Source organism: Linepithema humile, chromosome 2, assembly GCF_040581485.1.
Source record: "Linepithema humile isolate Giens D197 chromosome 2, Lhum_UNIL_v1.0, whole genome shotgun sequence".
NCBI lineage: Eukaryota > Metazoa > Arthropoda > Insecta > Hymenoptera > Formicidae > Linepithema > Linepithema humile.
This window is the reverse complement of record NC_090129.1, coordinates 18,573,693-18,597,970: the sequence shown is the minus strand read 5'-3', so window position 1 is coordinate 18,597,970 and position 24,278 is coordinate 18,573,693. Positions and strand designations below refer to the sequence as shown.

Genomic DNA, 24,278 nt, shown 5'->3' with positions numbered 1-24,278 from the left:
TCAAATCTAGGTCGTTCAAAGCGGTCCACGTGCATGAAATACGGGAACACTTATCTCGACATCACTGAAAAGGATTAAATAAATTTATCTCACCAGGTATAACGAGATCTCGAAATTTACTACATCCTGCAGTTAGCTCGACGGCCATTCTTTCTATACTGTTTAAAAAAAAAAAGAAAAAAAAAGAGGACGAAATCTGAAAGTACAAAACAGGCACCTTGACTTTAACAAATTCGATGCGATCATCACGTTCTTCTACTAGAAGTCTCCTGAATCTGAATTAAACGTCGGTTTCGCGCAGAAAACGAATGCGTGAGCACAGAATTCGTAAGTCAACCTTCACCTTGGAGGATTGCAACATACATGAATAGAAATGAAATTGAAATTAGAACCTAGTAACTTTAGCTGCGTTCTCTTTTACTCCAAAAAATGTCTCAGAATTGATGCCGATGCTGAGATAATCAATTTATTCACGGTACGTTTCGAAGATAAAAAGAAATTAAAAAAAAAAAAAAACGGGAAGAAAGTTATCGTACTAACACGATCGATAATCTTCCTTTCGCCTCAACGGACGTGACGTTAAGGTTAAAATTAGCATTGTAAATGCTTAGCTCAAAGTGAACAAGCATGTGGGTAACAAGATGGGTATCGATTCAATGCTGAAACTGTATAATCAAGAATGTTCCTGATATCTGCCCTTTGGTCTCGTTTGACTAAAATAAAAGGCAGCATCGCTAGATATACAAACTACGCGTCGAATTAAATTCAAATGCCAGAGTAGAGATTTTTCTACCAAAAGCGTTTCGCACCTTCCGTTTCTATTTATACAAAATTTGATCATTAATAGCAAAATTATAAGCGTCGGACGAAAGTGGTTCAATGTGATGCCGCGTTTCGAACTACGCCGCGTTACGTGCGTCAAATAAAAAACTCACGGTGACGAAACTATGTAGAAAGGAAAGGCGAAAAAGTAAATAGGCGACTAACATAAAGCGACAGAGGCTCGAATTATCCGGTATCCGATATTGGCTGGCTTGTCGCCACAGACGGCACGCGCCGGCCATCTGTCTCCGCCGGTTCTCGGCAGCTCAGCAAGTACAAGAGACACGAAAAAGGAAACGACCTGCTCGACTCTTCGATATCGGATCGATAGCTCGGCCGATCATATAAATTCAGGCCCGATAGAGAGAGGGTAGTTACCGCTCGTCAGACTTTACCGTCGACATCGTCATGGCGACAGGATACAGTAGATTGGGATGTGCCGCGAATCGTGTTCGGAATCTCCGCGCTCACGATGAAATTCATGAGCGAGCGCGATCAGATACGGCGCGGCGATAGAGCTCGTTCCTCGTCGCGTACTTATTTGCCGCCTCTTCGTATTTCACAACCTTGTCTCACCTAGCCTTGTCTCGCATCTCCGCGAGATCAGCTCGTAATTCGCACGTCTCTCATGCACATAAGAATGCCTCTACTTTCCACGAGTCATTTAATTTTTCATTTGTTAAATATGCAACATAAATGTGTGCATAAAGCGCGATGATAACAGAGATATTGATTTTTACGCGAAAGTACGCGCGTTCTCGCAAAAAGGACCGCGATGGATGTTTTCGTGCGAATTACGGCGGGGACCAGCATTCGCTCGCGTTATTACATTGCCCCTTATTATAATGCCCGGCCAGGGGTGAAACGCGTTAAGTGGCAAAAAATTCAGCGAACGCGGGAGGAAACTTGATCGATGGATGGACGGTTCGTTACGTTCTACTACGGCGACGCAACTACGTAGACCAAGAACACTGTTACAACCGTTTGAAAATTCGCTCGAATCCGTATGCCATGCGGAAACGTCGCAATTTTCCTTCTTGCGCCGGTTTCTCCAATCCTGCACGAATTATTTATGATCGTAAAAGCCGAAATTTCTTCCCGACACCGGCCGAAATATATTCGCATGCACATCGCTTATTAACACGATTTTGTTCGTGCGAAATCTTTTCATGAACGAAAACATAAAATTTTATATTGCATCATGTATCGAATTCTCGTTGCGTACAACACTCCCTTTGCCTTTTTATTTCTATTAATACTATTTTTTTGATAAAAATACGGCTGCTTGCATTTGCACTTCTCTCGCGGAGTTGTGCAAAATATAGTTTAAATTATTCATGATCTCAAACCGAACACTTTGTGCGACTTTAGTATGCAATAATATTCTCTCGATAAGTTAAAAAGTTGAAAAGTGTACTTCCTACGCAGTTTTCCATATTCCGCGCACATTCTCGATAAGAACGAAAGAAATTAAAACCTTTTCGCGAGGTCTTGCATTCGATTATCCATTGTTAAACCACGTTCGGCTTTACCTCTATGCTATTATTATACGCGCCACGTTTCCAATGGCAGTCCGCACACAAGACCGGAATCGCGAATTTCGTTGGAATTTATACTCCCCACGAAATATAAACTCACTCTTACGCGCGCAAAGGACGAGGAGGGAATAAAAGCGAATAGGACAACGCGATAAGCGACGGTCTCGACCAAATCGAAATCTCCACGTCGTCTGCGCAATTTCCTCGCACTGGCAGATTCAATGGAGGGATAGAAAAAAACCGACTTTACTACTGTGATCGAGGATGTTGCGTGATGATAACTTGCCAAAAACGAGGATAAGGCGTGCGTCGACACATAAAAAAACGTTCGATTTCGGCGAGAACTATCATAAGAGAGGGTCCCGGTTACGTTAAGATTGATACGATTCCATCATAGGGGAATCAACGAGCATATAATGTTACGTGAAAATAGCAGAACATTCGTTTACTAAACGTCATGAGCGTTGTAACATTTTTAAAAATTTATTTTCTAGAGTAATTCTTGAAAAAAAAAAAAAACGTTAATCTAATATTTGACACATTACCTGTATATTATTTACAGTCGTTTTTATAATAATATAATAGCTGAAAAGATTTTTAAAAATAAAATAAAAATGTGCGAATTCTGCATATTTCGATTAGATATTTCTTTGGTTAATGTCAAGAACAATTTGTATTTTTATCTATCAAGAACTGCAGCTTTAAAATAAATCTGCAATCTCTCAATAATTCATGCGTTTTCAACGAAATGATACGCCAGTTTCACACATAAACAGTTGCATCTGCGTGTGACAGTTTCCAAATGGAAGACGAATCTCGCTACGGTGGTCGTGCGCATCGTCATTCTCCTCGGCCGCATTATTACCGAGCTGTCAACCCTCGCTGAGTGTTCATGAAACGCGTTAGTTATAACATTTTCTGGAGACAATCAGAGAATGTAAATAAATTCCAAGTACGTGCCTGAAAACCGAGTTCCGCGTCGTTCTCCTCGTTTGCAGCGCGCATTTCGCTTGACGACTACAGATTTATGCATACAATAATTCATTTCACGTTTTAACAGTCCAAGTTTTTGTTTAAAAGTTAATAAAATTGTAGTCATTATCGTGTAAATTTACTTATCGAACGAATTGCAGCGCATCGTGTTACTTTTCGTTGAAGACACGCCAAGTGTGTGTCATCAAACATATCGATGCCGAACGCACTCTCGATCTTCCCTGTTCCGAGTGAATTCGCGCTGTACCTTCCCGTTTACCAACAACTAATGTAATCTCCGAAAGTTTCCGATTACCTGCCGACGTCAAAACTTTCCTGGCTAGCGAGCAAAACTCATTTCTGAGAATCCCCTCGCGATTACTTCGTATCGATGGCATTCTGCTCGCCACAACTTTCTATTCTTCAGTTTGATATTACGGCGACGAGTGTCTATACTTCGCAATTTCCGAACATCAAATATACGCCTTGTTATCGAGAAAGATTAACGTTACCAAAGTTTCATAGCATGTCAAAAGAAAAAATAAAATTAACAATATATAAGTATTTTAAATTTAATAAGAATAGTTATTTTATTCCCCATTGAATTCCAAGTCGAATTTTTATCTTTACGAAAATATCAGATTGGTTAATCGAATTCTATTATCTAATAAAAGATGATAAATCATCTTATAGTTTAAGATATATATATAGTATCGCGTATTGGAAGGATCGCTGAAAACGTCGGAGCAATTCGCGAAGCTCCTGTAATTGAATCGTGTATCAATGTCAGATGCACTTCATCACCAGAAGCTCTCTATTACATCTTGGACAGTTTCAGAGCTTTGCGTTGCACACATCAAGGCATCGAAGACAACTTATCAAATTCAAATTACCGAAGCACTGTCTGCAACTTATGGATCTATTCTAGCGTGCACATTAATCACCGTGGTGGATACAGCAACTTAAATGTCATTGAAAGTTTTAGAAAAATACCGGCATAAAATCGCCAAACTCGATGATGAATAATTTCGTATATTTTTTTACATAAAAAAAAACGTAAAAATATAATTATTTTTCAAATATTTGTTGAATAATAATCTACGAATCAAGAGTTAGTAATTGAATACATACGCAATTTTTGTAGAAATCCATAGTTGTAAAAGCACTTCGTGTGCATTAAATCAGTTTCGCGAATAATGCGTCACGACATTTTATGCAAAACTGCTTGCCAAAGATTAAACGTGGGATCGACATTAATATGAACGATATAAATGCATTTACGCTGACGCGTGTAGATAATCGGAATTGACGGCGCATCGTAGTTGTGTATCGCCAAACGGACATCCCTTCTTTCTAATTTCGAGTTTAAACCGACTACAGAAATGCAATAATGCTACTTAAAGCCCGTATAGACCGACTTGACGTTCTACAAGCGTTAATTGCGTTACGTTGAGTACATTGCGCTAAATCCGGGCCACGAGTGAACCTCACTCCATTAATTGAGCCAACTCCGTCGGACAACGTGGAGAAGTAGAATCTGTTCATCGAAAATCGCTCGTGTCCACTTCATCCGTCGGATATTTAATTTTCCTTCGCGAAGAATCAAGAATGAGAAACGATCCGGCTTGCGCGCGAGCTTAACAATTGACCGAACGTATCTCCGTTTACATCTGGATTCGCGTGAAGGCTCCATTCGTCTTCCGGGACGGACGTCTTCCCTCCCCCGCACAAATTGGAAGAAACGCTCGACGAAAATCCGAGCACGACGTGCTCGGGCGCGCGCGCCCGGCGGGAGACGGGGACTTTTGTTGGCGCGCGTAACAATAGCGCCGGAAGAGACGTTCTCATTCATCATATCAGCCGGACATAAATAATCCCACGTGGCCGGTCCCGCGGTACGTGAGTTATGAAACGCGGAATAACGAATGCTACACGCCTTTGCCCGCCGCTGTCGCGCTGTATGCACTTCCCGTGTGTCATCCGAGTTTGGGAACACGCGCAGCTGCATCGCTGCCGCGCGCCTCTCTCGCAGCGATTTCGCGCGAGGGTAAACGGCTCGATATCGCCCACGGAATCTTCGCCCCGGCGAAATTTCGTTCGTTCGCGTGGTACATAACGGGGAGGAGGAGGGGGGGGGGGGAACTCTCGACCCGGCGTGCCGCGGCAAATCGATTCCAATGTACGATATGTAAATGCTGCGGGGGCTCGCTCTTTAGGCGAACACAGCGGGCGGCCGTAAGCGAGTTGGAGTTAGCTACCGACGCGCGTCCGCAACCGTGCTAGTTTCCAGGAAAGCGGCCGCCGCTGCAACGCCGTGCATCACGAGGAATTGCACGGAAACCGTCGGTCCATAGGATTTACTTCTACCAATCCGCGATTATTCTCCGGGCATGCTCGCGAACATCGTGGATTAGTGCGGAACTTGAGCGGTTACGGCGGCGAAAATACCGTTGCGCGCGAATATTCCGGCAGAATTCGGAGAACAGCTTGCGCCGGGCGGATGCCTGGCGATATCTGTTATATGGAAAAATGCCCCGCGCAATTGAGACGGTTTAATCATGAACTCTGGACGCTCCCGTTCAAGTTTCTCGCGACAGTCCTTTAACACGATATTTGCGAAAGTTAAAGTCGCCAGATGTTCCGAATTAACAGTATTTGCGTGGGATTAATTAGACGATTGTGCGGGAGACTAGATTGTAACTTCAATAATAGATTGGGGAATTGCTGAATACACACACGCACACACGAGATGTATAATGTATTACACCGTGCGTGAAACGTTTTGTCCGCCGTGCATATAAGCCACGTTCCACAAATATCTTACGTTTATACCATTAAGTTCTGCTAATTCCTACTGGTATATTAGACATGTCGTTGCTGGTTGCATTCATCATGCATAATATATACGTTCAAGCGTCGTAATATGGGACGCGCCGCGTTTTGTTGGCTGCGCCGCAACGGGTTTCGTAAATAGCTTGTACGCTAATAACATTAAATTCCATTAATTCTTCCTGCCGCATACACATGTCGCTGCCGCTGTTGTATTCATCTTTTGTAATACGCACGGCTAATGTATAAATGGAACACGAAACGCATAACATTTTGATAAACTTGCGCAACCGGCTGCATTCTGCTAACGCACCGCTCTAGAATGTAAAAGTTAAGAACCTCGGAGAGTCGTATTAATATTTCAAATAATTCGGCAAAGTTAACTCCACTGAAATAAAACAAACTTCTAACATGACATAACTCGTTGCCGGTTCCATTTTCTCATTCATAAATAATCCAAGCGGCTTAGAGCGGGATTCGTGGATTGAATCGTTACGCGAGCCCGGGGAAAAACCATTTCACCCGCGTTTCCCAGCCCCGCGCTATCCCGCTCATCCCGCAAACTTCCGTTAATCCGCGCCCCGGTGCGGAGCATTCTTTGTAATTGGCGCCGACGCGTCTTAGCTCGCAGTTGTCTCGCGGACGCGTAGAAAAATCGAGGGTGTCGGGCGGAAGAAAGAAAGAGACGGAATAAAGAAGAAACTTGGCGGCCGATTCTCCAGGCAGCACGCGGAAGATCGGAGAAAGTGAGGGGACGCGCGTGCGAAACGACGGTCTGCAGCCCCCGATAATTGGCAAGCCGCAACAGTCGCGCCGATTGCAACGGCAATAACCTAGATCGGGGAATGGCTGCGGCGCCGATAACCTACATATAGAGTACAGCGCCGGCGAAAGAGGTCAACGAAGAGGGTCGAAACACTCCCGAACGGTTGTTAGACCCGGCGCTCGTAACCGGCACCGCCACAAAGCTGGATTAACCGCGATGCTCCCTCGTACGGAATGTCTCGTAAATGCGCTGACCGAGTCGATGGCGACGCACCGTTTGATCCGGATACTTTAAGCGGCGCGAAATCGGTTTATCTAAAATCGCGACGGTGCAAGCTGTGTACAAAGCTGAAAACTGTCGAGGATTTATCGTTAAGAAAATTTAATTGATTAAATTTTCGCTCCTGCGAAACAAAACCACAATTAAAATTTTCAATGAGTAAACGGTCGTTTTTTTTCTCCCCGCGTACATCGTTATTGCAAATATATAAAAAAATTTGTAAAAATTTACATGTAAGAGTGTTTGACAATTAAAATTAATATCTCGGAGCTTAACATGTGAGTAATAATCCCATGTGGGTAATTAGCTAGCGTTATATCTCACAGGATACGTTCCATTTTATAAAATATCCTCGTTTATTTAAAATCCCAAGGGAAATTCCCATTCGAGTTAACCGGTTTGAAATAAATCGTCGAAAATTCGTCGAAGCGAAGGCGGGTCGTTAAGCGGGAAATAGGACACCGGCGGAATAAAAATACAAACAAAATGCCGGAATGATGCTATCGAATATTCGTGCATATCGGCGCTCCGGTCCAAAATTACACGTAAATTAACGAGCGATCTCATCAACGGGCTTTATGAAATGCGTTCATCGATTTGCTATAATCGATGCGCACGAGCATTGTCACCGCTCGCGGAAAGGTCACAGGTCAAAATCGCTGCGCTGTTCATTGAAATTAGGAGAACTTAAAAATACGCGAGTTCCTGCAAATGCTACGCGTATCTTAGGGATAATGCAGTATTCGCGCGGACGCCACATAAATTTTTACGCACCTTTTAAAACGGACGTAAAAACGAACGAATTTTATTACCCGCTTCGATATTGCAGACGGTGGATTGAGCGTTTAAAAACGTTCGCTTTACTTTTTATTACCTTCCGCGCTAAGCCCGCCATTTCATGACAGGAAATGTCGATAAAAAGTGAAGGACGTGCGAAACATTTGCTGCGTGCTGCAAATTCGCAAGCTGCGAGGGAAACAATCGATGAAATGCAAATTCAGTAACGTTGATGAACGAAATGGCGAAATATGAGATCTAATCCTCCTGTTGCGTTCGTCTAATTGATTCTATTCCAATTTCCCGATCAATGCGTTTGTAAATATAGTACCGCGAAAAGATGACATCACATTTGAAGTGATCGCGCTTGTGAGTGGCGAAAACAATTTCTCGTGAATTTAATTATCATAAATGACTATCACGAAGCGTTAAATCTACTGTTTATGCAGCGGGAAGCGTTTAAACTGAAATTTTGACACAATAGGAAGTTGATATAACATTCGCTTACAATTCCGTCTCGCGTTATCTCGCATTATCATCCCGTGGCGTGGTCGAAGTGGACGATTTCTGAGATCAACATCTCGGCACGAGCTCGCCAACGTGAAGAGCGAGCGCGGCTTCGGATCGACGATTGGTCGGGGGTGGCGCGCGCGGTGGTGTAAAGCCGTGACGTCAGCCTGTGACGTCACTTGTGCCGGTCTCCTAGCAACCGCGGCTGAAATCCCAGCACGGGCACGGGGCTGCACGTATACACGGGCGCCCTTCGGGGGTGTGAGGGCCCATTCCCGGGCACGGTGCGAGCTAAACTTATCCTCCCTCCCCAACACACCGTGTTTCCCACCATCCCGATGGTGTTGCGTCGCGCGTCCTTCTCTGTCGTCGCCCCAGTTTGCGAATCCGTCTCACCGTACCAATCCCTCTCGCACGTCGCCTCTCGCTCCCACCCCCGTCGTTCTCTCCGTTCATCGCGTTGCAGCGAACTCCCGGGAACGGGATCGCGTCGTGACGTCACGACGACGGGCGGGGAGATGCGCGGGGAGATGCTTGTTCTGTTTGATCCCCGCCTGTGTCGTGTACAGGTGACAAACGTAGTGCGAGTATATGGCGATTTACATCGGCACACCCCTTTCTTATCTTCCGATTAAAGGGACTAGGAAGTAATCTCGTCAAGCGACGCGCTTTACTTATTTTTACGCGTAACACTTTGAATATGCGACATTATTTAATAGTAAAAGATCTTGAAAACAATTGGGAATGAACGGTTTCGTGAACGCGATAATACGCGTCGTTGAACCATTTTCTCTTAATTTATTCAATGTTTTATTTCAGAAAACATAACGCGCAGGAAAGTTGGAAAGACATGTATTCTGTCGACGGTTGTTAACCCAAGGGTTACGATCCAAAATTCAATTTCCAGTGGCATCGTGCCAAAGATGCCAAGAACTGCCGTGAATTTAGATTTATTTTCGAGTTCGTTAAGTTATTCTTTCCACATCTAACCTTGCATCCTTCCCTGATCATATTATAGTAATGAAATCATGCAGAATCTCATTAGTAGAATTTTGATGTGCGCATTAAATAAGTATATTTACGTTGCGCGGACATCAAAAATACATGTTCGCCCGCACTCGAGTGTATGTCAGCATGCGGGTTTACCGTGTAATTTAGTTAGCGCTAACATCTCCCCAACGTAAGAGATATATTGCGACGCACATAGCGACGCTTTTAGGGATAATAAAATTAGGACGGCACCGGAGTGTATCACGTGATTTGTTAGAATGTGCGTATCGCGGGATAAACCGCACGTAAGCAGCGAAATTGGAAAAAATTTACTCTTGCGTCTAAAAGAAATTATCGAGTTTCAAACGTAAATATAATAATTAAATAACGTCGCGTCTCGACGCTCAAAGTGATAACTGTTGCGCATAAAAATGTACAACAATTAAAAACATAAGTCAATTTTCAGTAATTGTACGAAGACTCTTAACCTATAAAGACTTGCGCGATTTAGTTTTTTATGGTCGAAAGGGGAATGGCATTCCTTTTTGCGTGAGGAAAAAGTACGTAAACAAGAAATTTTCTTAGGTGTGCGCGGCTGTCTCTTAATTAAGATCTCGAAGTTGGTGGCACATCGTGAATCCGTAATTAGCAGTAACGTTGCCACCGCCTCGACTATTACCTCGTCGAATCTCACTCGTTAGTAGGTACTACTCTGGCTGGCCGACCTAGACGAATGCCTCCCTTCTGTTTCAAAGGAGGAAAAGCCACGAAACTCGAGTCCGCCTCTCAAGGAAGTTTTCCCTTGCAAGGAAAAAGGGACTAAGAAGAAGAAGAAGGACTTCTCGGTTTTCTTAATTAGTCTTGTACAAGGCTGACTGCATGTTCTGTAGAATCGTTATTTTAGAGAGAACAAGCGGTGCAAGCTGCCGAATAATCTAAATTGACCAACTGAATCTTAGAGCTAACAGCAGAATGTATTTTAAACATTCGTCTTTTTAATAGCGCAAAATTAATATAATAAATATATTTTTCTATCAAACGTTTAATACAAAAGCGATTAAAATTCTCTTTTTATAACAAAAATCGCATTATATGTATTGTCCAATGCTTTCTGATTACTAGAAATATATATGATAATAACACCAAGTTTCGTAATATTTTTCATTAAAGCCGGGTAGCGATTCATCGTTACGTAAAATTAAATCGTTTACACTCTTATTCCTTTTTCGTGAGTTTAAGAGCCCGCTCGGGTAATGTTTTGAAACGGATGTTTCCGCGTGCTTTATTTTCGGACTTTGCGTTTTCCCTCGGGTAGCTGTTTTATGTGATTTCCTTTATTTCTCTCTTAACTTCCTAGCCTTAAAAGCCTCTATGTTTTCCGGCATCGCGCGGCCCAACATTTCTGTACTCGCAATTATAAAAATGTTATTGCGAAGCGCCACAGGCGAGAAACAGCGAGTTACGGCGAAGAAAGAGAGGCGGAATCGATACGGCGGAAGAAAAATGAGAATCAACGAGCGGGGAAGGAGATTGCGCGAGAAGATAGGATTGTGGGAAGTGTGGAGCTGCCTCGATTTAATTCTGCTAATCCTCCTTTGCATTTACCGGAGTTAACTACACTTCGTACTACCTTGCGATTACAGCCGCAGCCCCGCGAGTCGACTTTATATATGTAATTCCACAAAGAAGCTTTTATCTGCTTTCTCGAAATACAACTAAACGCGCGCGCGCGCGTTGCTGTATTATAAATCATTACACAATCCGATCGAATCGCCATTCAAAGCGCGATCGCGGTAGCCGAATCGCGCGCCTGTTCATTACGGATTGCGATCCGCAAGCCATTGAAGCGCCGACGAGTGGCGACGATCGTGAGTAGGTCAGAATGGCAAATTATCGGGCTACTCGGCAACCTCTTGCGGCCTCGTTATCTCCTTGTTGAGTCTTGCAATCGACAGCAGGGGTGCGAAAGAGACGGAAAGGGATCGAGGGGAGGATAGACAGACATCGGTAATCGCGGCTGTGCTCGGCTAAATTGCGGCGCTATCGCTAACGACGCGTAATAGACAATAAAGCTGCATCTACTTTGAGAGAGTATCGTCATCAAAGTCTAATATCTACACGGAGGAGAGGATGAGAGGTAAAAGGAGAGAAACGGAAGAGCTTTCCAATATCCGACAAGCAGCTTCGCTGAACCTAAGCGCGAGCTCCATCCAATTGTTGCATACTCTAACAGCTGTAACACTTTAACACCGCGATCACCACGTCATATTTCTCTATTTCCCGGCTTCAAAATTTTTATTTAATTAGAACTATAAATTTTATAAATTATGAATGAACCAAATTTAGAAAAGAATTGAATCGTAGTACTTTGTATATTTATCGATACGCTAGCATCATTTTTATTTTTTTTTAATTAAAAAAAAAAAAAAAAAAAAATAAATAAATAAATCATTCTTGATCAGTTAAAAAGTATCAGCACCTAAGTCGATCTATTAAAGGATAGCCGAACGTTCGATAAATGCAAGATGGATGGATGATCTTGATAGTGAATAGATGCAGATCAAGACACGCTGCATTGTCTCATTAATCGTCGTAAGGTGACGTCGTTTATTGATGTGCACTAACGAGGAGGCGGTAGGGATGGAATGGCAGAGAACCCCTTTAGCGGTAATTGCGAAGACCCAATTAAAGCCAATGTGGGGAGTGAGAGCGAAAGGGAGATGAAGGAGGAACGAAGAGACGGTCGGAGACGGGATCAAACGAGCATTTGAATGAGCGATGATGATCGTTTGTCGAGTGTGTCAAATCAATTGGATCACGCGACTTGTAGCCAGAACCACGACCTTAAGCTTGTCATCATTAACTCTATTTTTCACACGCGCACAATATACATAATCCAATTGAATTAAATTTGTTTAGACATGATTTAATTATAAATTTAATATTTAAAATTATTAATAGTTAAATGTGTGCAAAAAGCAACAGCTCTTAAGAAGTCTACAACGAAATAAATTATATAATGCGGGTGCGCTTAATTATGCAGTCACAGAAAATTGGATGCGTTCCGCTGTGTGCGCGTGCGTAAAATAATTTTATAACAAGATCAAACACCTCGTATCTCCACAACGCGACTGTTATTTCAACTATGACTGAATGCTTCCTGGAGATAGTCTAAGCAGAAGCGTCGGTACTCGAGAGCTTGAGAACTCCATCGTGCGATTAATAGCGAATGTAAATACAGCTGTAGATAACGAGCCGTCGTGCAACGCGTTGATGAGAACCGTGGAATTTATTAGATGCAAGCCGAGCCGTAAAAAAAGTATTCGTTCCAAATATTTCTATAATATATTACCGAAGAATCTCGATGTCGATAAAAATGCAAATTTTAGACAATAGTCGACCTTCAACTATATAAAATCTTTCAAATATCAAATGTGATATCTTATCAAGAATTGACAGGAAAAGAAAAGAATTTAGCAGTTCGTTAATGCGCAAGACAGGCTTTCTCATCCTGAGATGTGCCCTTAATCCAAACTCAATAAACCGAGTTTGATAATACCGCTACTTTTTACTTTCTTACAGCTAACTGCAGAAAACTGCCGATCCTCTAGAATCTCATTAACGATACTACAGGATTCTTCAAAGTTCGCACGATCAAATTTTAGTCCTGTTATCTTCTAACGAGTTGATTCCAGTATTTAAAAAAAGTTTCGCGAAAAACTGCGGCTCTTTCAAGTTTCTAAATTGCAGGATATTACAGCGACTAGACTACTGATTAGTAGCAAGCGCGTAAAACTGCTGACCAAATTTACCTTTCAGATTACGATAACCAACTGCTAAATTAGATTGTTAATTAAAAGAGATTTTTTTTTTATTTTATTTAACTTTTCCCTTTGAAAAATAATTTTAAAATAGAAAAAAAAAAAAACAACGAAATAATCTTAGATACACGTGCGTTTTTCGATCAACGGGACGTGATAAATCGCAACAAAAGCTATTAAAATAAATCCGAATATATGTATACAAACAAACGCGGCTTACTGGAAGAGATATAACGACATGTAGCGACGTAGAAAAAGAAATTTTAATTGGACACCTCCAATTAACACGTGTCACCAATCGATCGCGTCGCACAATGCTTATATTCGCGATGTCTGTATTTTTCATCTACGTCACAATACTGCGCAGTACACACACATTGAACACGTTTGTCACATGACAATATTTAATAATTTAAAATAATTAATATAAATTATGATTTTAAAGTTTTACGTTTTACAAGCAACCGACAGGCGTAAATTACTTAACGATATTTTCTACGCTTTTGAAGCGAAACTGTCATTACAATCTCTCGCGGTAAAGTCAAAAAGATAACAAATGTAGCTTTACAGCATGAAATTCCCCATTAGAACAAACACGTTCGCGAGTATGCTATTGATTTTTGAACAGATAAGGACGCGAAGTCCACTCTCTTGCGCTATCCGCAACGCCGGTTGCGGTTTCCTGGTCGCTCGCCCGTGCCGATCCAGCGCGTATATTCCTTCAGTAACGAGAACACGTTCATTGGTATTCCACGAAGGAGACGCTCGGTACGTGTCCGACGCCGTGGCGGCAGAGTAAATGCAATTACTCCGACCGTCTCAATTACCGATCTGCGTCAGCAATTGTAACGAATGGAATGGCAGAGCAGGTGTCACGATCGAGATCGACGTAACTCGAACAAAAAATATTTTAATACAATAAGACGTTCCTTCCGAAAACATCTTCAAGATGCATCTCGTGAAAAATAAGTTTTATCTATAACATATAGATAAAATGTAATATTAATTTCAATATTTAATGGTCAATTTAATCAAAATCCCCTAAAATGATCCTACGATGGAATTTGTTTTGAGTTTCGACAAACTATCGGATTAATAAACTCGCGTCCGTTAGAACGCAGAATTTCATAATTGTTAAACGCGTTTGCTCGGATTTCTATCGCGCGATACGAAGCGGTAATGCGTCGTGTGACCGGCGTGTAGCACCTACCAATTTCATGAACCCGAGAAGATCAATATTACTAGGTACGCGCGAGAGAAAGAGAGGAGAGAAAGAGAGAGAGAGAGAGAGAAAGAGAGAGAGAATACGGCGACTCGCCGACGGGAACGGGAAACGGAATGCGTTCGTTCGCCCGTTAGCTGCGAAGGGAAAAAGTCACACGGCGTAGCGTAAAGGTAGATGAATATCCTTTTCATGCGCACACCACTCGTAATTCCTTCGCAGCCGTAAAAATTCTAGTGCCGTACTCGGCACAATTTACAGTAATATTTACGAGTGTTGCCGTTGTTTTATTTAAGAAAAAAAAAAAATAATATTCAGAAATGTAAAATGATAATTTCACGACTTTTGAGATGGTGAAAAATTTTTCAACGATAGAGAACGTCAAGTTAACGCCAACAATTGTAAATAACATTATTGTCGCAGAAGTGGCGACTTCTAAATATCACGAGCTGACTGCGCCGACTAATTGATTAATCGCAATTCGTCCTACATCAAAGAGATCGATCCGAGAGGCCGTCACATCGCGCATCTCCTCTCCATAATCGATGCCGATCGGTGGCCGATTTCACATTTCGTTTACATAAGGACACTACTAATAGAAGTGTATATACGGAGTGCCGATAATATCGCGTGAATTATTTCTCGAAACGAAGATAGATGATCCAAAGAACTGGCGGGTGTCGTCGTCGCCTTCGGATCCTGGTTGGCGGAAATTGCGCCCCGGGGCTGGCAGTGCGGATTTAACGTTGTTTTGCCCTGACCTAGCTCTTCTCTTCCCCGGTCCCCATTCCCGACAGGAAGGTAACAGCCAGCACCGGTTGCCTTTCATCCCCACCCGCGCCTTCCCTTCTCCTACCCCCTTCGCCCACCCCGCTGCTCCACCTTCGCTGTCCCTGCCCGGCGTCATCCGCACCCTCGCATCCCGCCGCGCGCCACACGTACGCACGCACGTCGTCGTGCATTCAGTAGGGTGTCTTTCAGCCCTCCCCCCCCCTCACGCCCCGCGCCGGTCCGAAAGTTTACAAAGCCGATGTCGTCGCACCAACGCGAGCGGAGCTCTAATCGTTTACGCTACTGGGACCTTGAATGGGATCGCGGAAGCGTGACTGTTACAATTTACAGTGACCGCGTATCAGGATCGCTACGGGATAGCTCTGCGGAAACCCTTTTTCGTTATGCGCGGCGTAATCGCTGATTCAACGTTTTGTTAGATCGCCGTATCTCCGTAATAACCGTTGAGATTATATTAGAAAGAAAACTACCTTCCCGCGCAGCGTATTTCAATATTTCTTTGCGTAATCATCGCGTCGAGATCTGGTAACGATATCGCTGGCGTGTATATTTATTAGAATTACTTTTAATTAATGGATCACGAGGTCGGCCGGTCTCGCTGTGAAACATCTTTTCAAACAGACTTCTTGGAAATATATTTTCGCTAACCTTTTCATCGATAACCGAAAAATAGTTTGCATTTATATTTCGTGAACAATTTTACCGTCAAATTGTTTAAAATGGAGAATTGATTTTCATTCTTTTGCATCGATAAACGCAGAACTGATTACGATTGCATATAATATTTTATTTTATTTTATTTTAATATTTCGGAGAATGGTCTGGCGATTTTACTCATACATAGCGTCGCTATGTTAGAAATGTAATTTTTGTAATTTCGTGGGTGTCGGCGGCACCTGGCATGGCGCCCTACCATCGCGGCATGTTTCATGCAAATGAAATCGAGAATACGAGCGAGCGAACAAAACGCGCGATCGCAAAATAGAGGAGCGCGGAGCCAAATGTGATTCCCGTTATAGAGCGGGCAGAATTAATAATGGTCAGCCCCGATTGTTATCGTTCGACGATAACAATCGAAATGCAAATTCGTCATGCGGACACGTCGAAATCACTCTTGCATCGGTTTGTTTCGCAAAATGATTATTATTCCACAATATTTTCGCTCGCTGCGAACGGACGCGTAATACTGCGGATCTCCGATTAAGCTGAAACATTAACGCCGAAGATGCGGAAGCTCAATAAGTAAAGTAATAAAGCGCGCATTATCTAATTATTTATCTCTCGTGCTTCCCTTTAAACGAATTCCGTCACCCACCTCAGGATCGCTAATAAAAGTTCTCCGGAGAAAGGAAGAACAGCGATTAAAGCAAAACAACCAAGACAAGCGAGAGAAAACTAACTAACGGAGCGCGCTCGGGCAGGTTTGCAACTCGATACGGAATACAAGTTAAATAAAAGTTATATTTCATTATTTAATCTTTCGCAAAAACAAGCAGACCAAAGTCCGTGATGTTTCTATACTACTTTTATAGTTGTTTGTTTGCGGATGCGATAATAATTAAACAAGAGTAATCGTTGATGAAATCTTTCGCGATGCAGCAGTGTAATGTAATAATTATACTCGTTGAATTCACGGTATTAAAATCTCAGTGTTGAATTTCACTCTAACGGTAAAGCCTAATAAATCATTGTTCGTCTCGATAATCGTGATACAACGCGATGCGAAATGTAATTCCAGACTAAATGAGCGCGGATTAATAAGATTAGCTTAACCGACAAATCGCCAGTTGATGCGTTCTGATGTCTAGAAAGCGAAGAATACGCGAGGTGCTGCGTAATTCCGGTTGATGGAATTCGGATTTTGCGGGCGCAACAAAAGCGAGACGCCATCGCGCGCGCGTTATACCCCTGTTACAGCCCCCCTTCGTTGTGGGTCTGGCAGTGACAAAAGGGAGGTAGAATCGAAGCGAAGTACCTGAGCGGTGAATTTATTCGAGGCCCCGCCTAGCCCCGGCTCGCCGCCGCTGAGAATGCTAATGAGTCGCCGAGTTCGTGTTGGCGGATTTACGCGGGAACCGATGCACCGGCGCGTTTATAAATTGCACGACATTCTGCGGCGAAAATTATAATCACTGCTATCTTCGAACGATCAAGCATCGTCCGAAATAAAGCGCATGGAACATTCCCTATAACTTCATAATTAAATATTGAATTAATTTGTTTTAACACGCTAACTAAACACACAAACAATACAGAGATATAATTTTCAACTATTTAACTACGAACGAGCGCATAAATATATCCAGAAAGTATAGAAATCAGATTTTTAAAGAATAATTGTCTCGCCATTGATACCGCTATTTCAAACTGATCACTATGAGAATAATAAAAAGCATTGAATTGAAGCAACATGTTGCGCAAATATAGCGTATTCATTTTCGGTTTATTGTGGATTTCAAAACAGATTTTTTTTTGCAACCGCAGTTAAAAGCTTAACAATAGCGTTTTGCAACTATAACGAAAGATACTGTCATGCGCAAACTATCTTCTGGCCTCCAATTTCAGCACATATACTCACAGCTATATTCTAAGTACAAAATACAATATTTACTCCCGCAATTTTTAGTGCCAACAACTTTAAGCGAGGATTGTGCCGCAAAGACGTGAACCAATTTCCAGCAACGCATTTTTCAATCTTTATGCGCCTAAATATTTGTTTATCTTATCGTAATTATATAGCAATAATATATTATCAATCGCATAGAATTAACATTTGCGGCAGATGAGAAAGAGAAAGAGAGAGATCGGTTCTGAAGCAAGGTGCAACGATGTGCGCTAGTTACACAAGGATACCTATACCGTCTGTTACGTGCCTATAGTTACCGATCGATATTGGTGCAAATCGTAGACGAGACTGAATTGTGTAGTATAGACGATCATCGGATTACCCGAGCCCTATGAGGAAGATTACATATATTCCATCTACAAAGTACATAGACCGGCGTCGTCGAATGTTATGCATACGGATCGCGCGCTGCCATTACAGAATTTCCCCCGATCGTTACAGAACACGATGCGCCGAGCGTGTCCGAAGATAATGTAATATCGCCTTACGTGATGAGGCGGAATCCGGCAAACCACGTGAGAATTATAACAAGGTGTTCCAGCCAGAACTCGCAACCTACTTTCGTTCCGTTTCCCGGTCTCGCGAGCTGGCATGTCGAGAAACTTGGTAGCGTTGTCCCGTGAAATTATCTCGTATTATTACAGGCGAGTTTTTGACAACATGTTATGCGGAGTTCGTTTACCGCCAGTTAACGCGTGTTAAACCCGTCGCCGGGTATGAAGACACGAAACGGCAAAACTGGAATATTTTGTAAATTATAGACATTAATACTAGAAACCGCGGGTATTTTTCATATCTAGAACTAGCTTGAAATGTTAAGCTTAAATTTAAATATGTCATGTTTAATTTCACTATTTTTACTGCAAACTAAAATGTATGAAAATATTTTTACTTAAAAAAATATAACGGGACATTAAGAATCGTTCAAAATGATTAAAGCAATTGCGATTCTAATTGGATAATGATGAATTTATATTTATTTATTACGATAAAATTTGCTATTTAAATCAACTGTTAATTATTTTTTCGCACACTTGCAATTTCTTCATTAGCATCGGAATAATCATTCAAACATCCTGCATGGAATAATTTCACAATTCGATCCAAAAAAAAAAAAAAAAAAGAAGCGCGGTACGCAACGTTGTAATATGTTACGGTCTGGTATAATTCATCGAGTCGGGCAAAAAGCACATAAAAGACAGTGAAAAAGCGAGAGAGAATTAATCCGCCGCACGAACTTTTCTCTTTTCTCTTAGCGCTCGCACTTTTCTCCTATCCTTCCTGCCTATCTCGTTTGCGCGGAGAATGTCGGCTGTAATAACTTTGCGACTGCTGGCAACGACAGAGCGTTTAGGCCCCTGAATATGCAATGGAAATTGCTGCTCCGCGACTGGCGCGGCGCGTCGTTCGCACGTGAAGGGAGCTGATGAAATTGCGGAAAAAGCGTCGATGTTCCGGCGATTTCGCGCGGAATGTCCTAGAAACGCTCCCCGTTTCGCATCGATTGCCCGCCGTCACGTTTTCATCAGAATATCGCCCGTCTTATTACGACACCACATCACGATATTAAAATCACGCGACATAAATGTTGATTCGTGTATTTAATTAAACGAATCGTGTATCTAATTTAATAAATGAAACGGCCATAATAAAATGTAGAATAATTGCCTAGTAAATCTCATAATAAAAAGATAATTCATTATTTTAAGCTTCAGCTGTTAACTTTTTTCCACAACATATAAGATTTTGAAAAAGATTTAGTTAAAGTTAAATAATGTTGATAAAACCAAGATCGCGAACGAAATTAATAGTTTCGAGCATTTTTTGGAGATTTATATAATTTATTATAGTGAAAAAGAAAAGCTATTTTTAACGGACGGTATCGTGAGGAAGATTAAAGGCCAGGAGTGCTGTCTTTCGATATTATTGGAAACGTACGTGTTCCACAGCCGTTCCCATAGCTGAGTCGTAGCAGCCGAATCGAACCGAACTACACGGCGAATCCGCGCACTTTGTTCGACGTCAGAGCGACGTTTTGCATATGGAAATTGGCCGCGCTCGGCACACGATGTTTGCGCCAATCCCGACGTGGCATCGCATGAATAAAATAATGTAACTTCCGGCACGGAAACATTACCATCGACCATCCCCTTCGCCGCCGTTGCTCGTAGGCCTGTTTCTCTCGAAAATTCACCACCTTAATGTATCACTCTACGTGTGAAGAAGCATCGTCTTATCGGGCCAAAGGAAAAGTCGCCGTTTTAAAACGTTTTCCAATTCTCCGAGCAGAGGATCTTTACGGCACGTAAAGTTTTTAGGTCAAAGATTGTCGCGCGAAAGGGAGCAAAGTGCGAGAAAGGGACGAAGAACCGTGAGTTAAGTTCGAAATTTCGGCGAGATAAGCGTGAAATATCTATTTCTGTAAATGCTCTGTTTGAAATGCTATATATTATTCTGCAAAGCTGAGAAATGTCTTTAAGATCGTAAATTGTCAGCGGAATTCACGTATGTATAACGTGCTTTCTTTATATAAATATCGCCCCCATCCCACGTGGCCTTCGGAGTTCTCGTGTAATCAGCGTGTTTCTATCTTTCCATCTAGATCCATCCCTCTCGACTTTTTTTGGCCTAAGCCTTCTTCCCCCCCCCCCCCCCGCATCCCTTCACGCTCGATGAGAACGGCGCGGCGTGCGACGCGCGGGACGGTGTTGGCAATCAGCGCGCATTAACAGGCCTTGGAGGACATCTGGGCTTTCGCTGGGATGGAGAACTGGTGCACTGGTACGGCGAAATGTCAAGAGTTCGCGATGGCTAAAGCGAGAAAGGGCTTCTTCCCTGAACGCGCGGGAGAGCGAGAGAAGCACGGGGCGGCAGAGAAAATCGGGATAGCGCGATAGAGTGAGAGAAAGGAGGGAAGGAGAGCGAGAGAGTGTGTGTGCGAGAGAGAAGAGAGTGAGAGACGATTGTACAGAGTAGTAGTAGGAGGAGATTTCAGCTGCAACTACTACCTACGGCTCCGTAGCTGGGATACTGGATGAGAGAAGTCGGTCGATAGAGCTCCCGGGCTCCCTCCGCGTTCCCTCTTCCCACTCTGACACTCTGTCTCGCTCTCGCCTGGCCGCTCGAAAACGGAGAGCGCGCGCGGTCGCGCGCCGTGTTGCGAGAGAGTTGCATCTCGCTCTGGCCCGCCGCCGCCGCTGCCGCCGCCGCCTCGCCTCGTGGCGTGGAGAACCTACCAACCGACCGACCGACCGACCACCGACGGACAGATGAATGGACGGTCCGACAAATGGTGGCGCGAACCCTCGCTTAGCAAAGTGGAGGAACCGTGCTCGGCTGAAAGAGGCGCCCATCGCTGACCGCGATATCGCGACGAGGATCCTCGTATGGAAAAAAGGAGATCCGGAAGGAGGGCTCTCATAAATCGAGAGGCGACACCGAGAATCGAGGGAAAAAGAATTCGCGAAATCTTTTAGAACGACGAATGTTTACGGCGCGACGCATGAAAATACGAGAATCAAATGAATAATTATTTAATTGCGAAACTTGTTCCGCAACGTAACATTTGCGGATTATATTTTCATTATAAATGTTCGTAAAAAAAAAGAAATTAATATTGAAGATAATTAAAATATTGTACAATGTTATTAATGATTAATTCAATTTGCGTTACTATTGCACGATTAATTAAAAATCTCAATGTAATTGTCGCTAGATTAAACGTCACAATTACTGCGAACCTTGATGACAATTTGCGGCATCGCTAAACACTCCATCCATTATATTTCGTTATAAATATTTCAGTTCTTTTGAGCGATCCTGCGATTAGTTGGAAACTCGTCTAGTAAGTCTATTTCTGCAATTACTATCGCGGTAGACCGCCGTAGCCGCGCAGAAATTTCTGAGCGCGCGGTTTTCAGGAAACGGCGAAGATATTAGCGTAATATTAATGTGAACGAAAGTTCAACCGGATAATGCGAGAGTAATAATAAGCTTGGCTATTGCCATTATGTCGAAAATATTCTGCCGGATAATATCAGCAGGAACGCTTTCGATGTTTCATGAGATTGACAAAAATCGACGACGCGGCGCTTCACTTATTTTACACTTGTGTGTTACAATCAATTTCCTCGCGTTTAAATTAGCGAATACCGCCATCCTTTTACCGTGAGAATTTCCATTTTTCCCCGCTAAAATCAAGTTATATAGTCCTTTCCTCTCGAGAATTACGTGTGCGCGTTATTGCAACCGTGTGCAAATCGTTATGAGGATAAATTTCGATAAGAAAACCTGGCGTTATCGCGGTAATTCCCGTGGCGTCCAAAGAGCAGGAAAAAAAATATGCAGAATCGTCGAAGATAAACGACGCCGTGCGTCATACGGCGACGGATATGATCGCGAAATCCGCGCTTTCAAATGCAAATGTAACGAACCGTCCCGCAGCCTCGCCTCGGGACAATCGGCGCGCGCGACCGAGATTTACTGCTGTTTACCACAATTTATTTTTGCGCGGAACAGAGCTTTTCGTCCGACGGCGTTTTGTTCTATCGGCATCCGAAGCGAATTAATAATATGCGGAGAAATCTGCGGCGTTGTTTTCGCTGCCATTCATCATTATCCTCCATGTTATTTATGCGCGCTCGTCTTCCGCGATGGTTCGCGCGAAATTATCGTCATTTTCATTACATCGTTTACACAGACAGCACACGCTATTATCGATGAATACATTTGCTTGTAACTCGCCACTAATCATGGAAAATGTTTGCTCTTGCCGTTGTATCACACTAGTAATTGCTATATTAATAATACATTCCTTCTAACTATTAAATTTCATGCTCCTTGTTTATATTTGATATAAATTGCAATTCCATCTCAATGTTTCTGCAGCATTATACTGCAGACATTAGTCGAGAGATCAGACATAACTGCTGCACTCGGCAGCCGCAAACACTAACGTCGCTCACGTATTAATCGACGCGGAGAAATTAGTTGTTAATTGCTCGGAAAGAAAATTAAATGCCCGGCAACCAGGAGCGGCGTTCTTAATTAAACGTCTCGGCAATTTCTTGTCAATAACAAATTTCGCGATGTAATAATCAAACTGTGCTGATTATTTATGAAAAGTAGGTGAAATTTAATATTTTGCGTATTACACATTTATATTTAAAATTACTTTTACATAAGCTCTTTTAAGAAGCTTAGTTTCTTAATTTATGATTTATTTAAAAAATAATTATAAATAGTACACCTATATATTTTCGTATTTAATTTAATATAATTAAAACATTTTAATGTCTTCAATTTAATTTGATTTAATTTACGAAAAAGCACCGTCATAATTTAAAACAAAATAGTTTGAAGAGTTTTACAGTTTTCTCTCCGTATTAAAGTGTTGAGTACAAATTTACTTAGCCTGACGTGGAGCTTTATGAAGGCTATAAACGAAGTTGGTATTCGAGTGACACGGGCAAAGTTGATACGTAATCTTATTAAACGAATGGGGGGGTTCACCGCTTGAACACGCGAAATGTGGGTCAGTGGTTTTGACAAGGCCGGCGAGCGTGAATTCGAAGGAAGCGGGTCGCGTAAACGCCGTGCAACTGCTAGAGTTTGCGGTAAAGTTGATCAGTTTTACCGTAATGAAAAGACTTAATGCCACACCGATATCTCGAACATGTCCCACGGCGATCGTTAAGTTAAGGCCCGGCTCGTGTTTCCCTAATGACACGCTCGGAACTTGGGATAAATTAATCTTCCTGCGACCGATCGTTCAGTTATCAATGTCCTTTCCAAGGAGGATTCCGGCGCGCGTAGGATTTCCAGCGGGAAGGATAAGTTCCTTCTCCATCTTACCCGATTCAATCCTCCCCTGTTGTTCCGTCCGGCTTTGATTAATTAAAGGTCGTGCGAAACGATCAATCGCTTCATGTGGACAACGGCCGGCTACGTGAGCTTGTATTGACTGATGATCGACGTTTGACCGAGTCCGTGCCGATTCGAAGCTCCCGATTAATGCGCGAATTTCACGCCGATCGACACTCGTCTCTAGACTCTGCACCCTCTTCGCTGTCGCAAACAACGAACGGCTTTTTGTGATTAATGAGCGACATTTAACGAGGGCGCCGTCCTTGTTACACTTCTTCCAGCTTCCTGATCGATTGTCTCGCTTGATTAGAATCGCATAATCGAGTAGTCGGCATGAAATTGTAAATGCTGGTCACAATAATTGTGACGCTCAACCCAGCGACAATTACATTGAGATTTTTAATTAATCGTATCGCAACAGTAATGCAAACTGAATCAATCATTTCGGTTAATAACACTGCACAACACT

General features: G+C 42.7%; 1 protein-coding gene across 1 annotated transcript in view; it reads right to left on the bottom strand.

Annotated features, from left to right (window-relative positions):
- The window catches only part of LOC105679089 (protein Tob1-like), a 159,076-nt gene that overhangs the window by 134,157 nt on the left and 641 nt on the right, over positions 1-24,278 (bottom strand). The window lies entirely within an intron of this gene.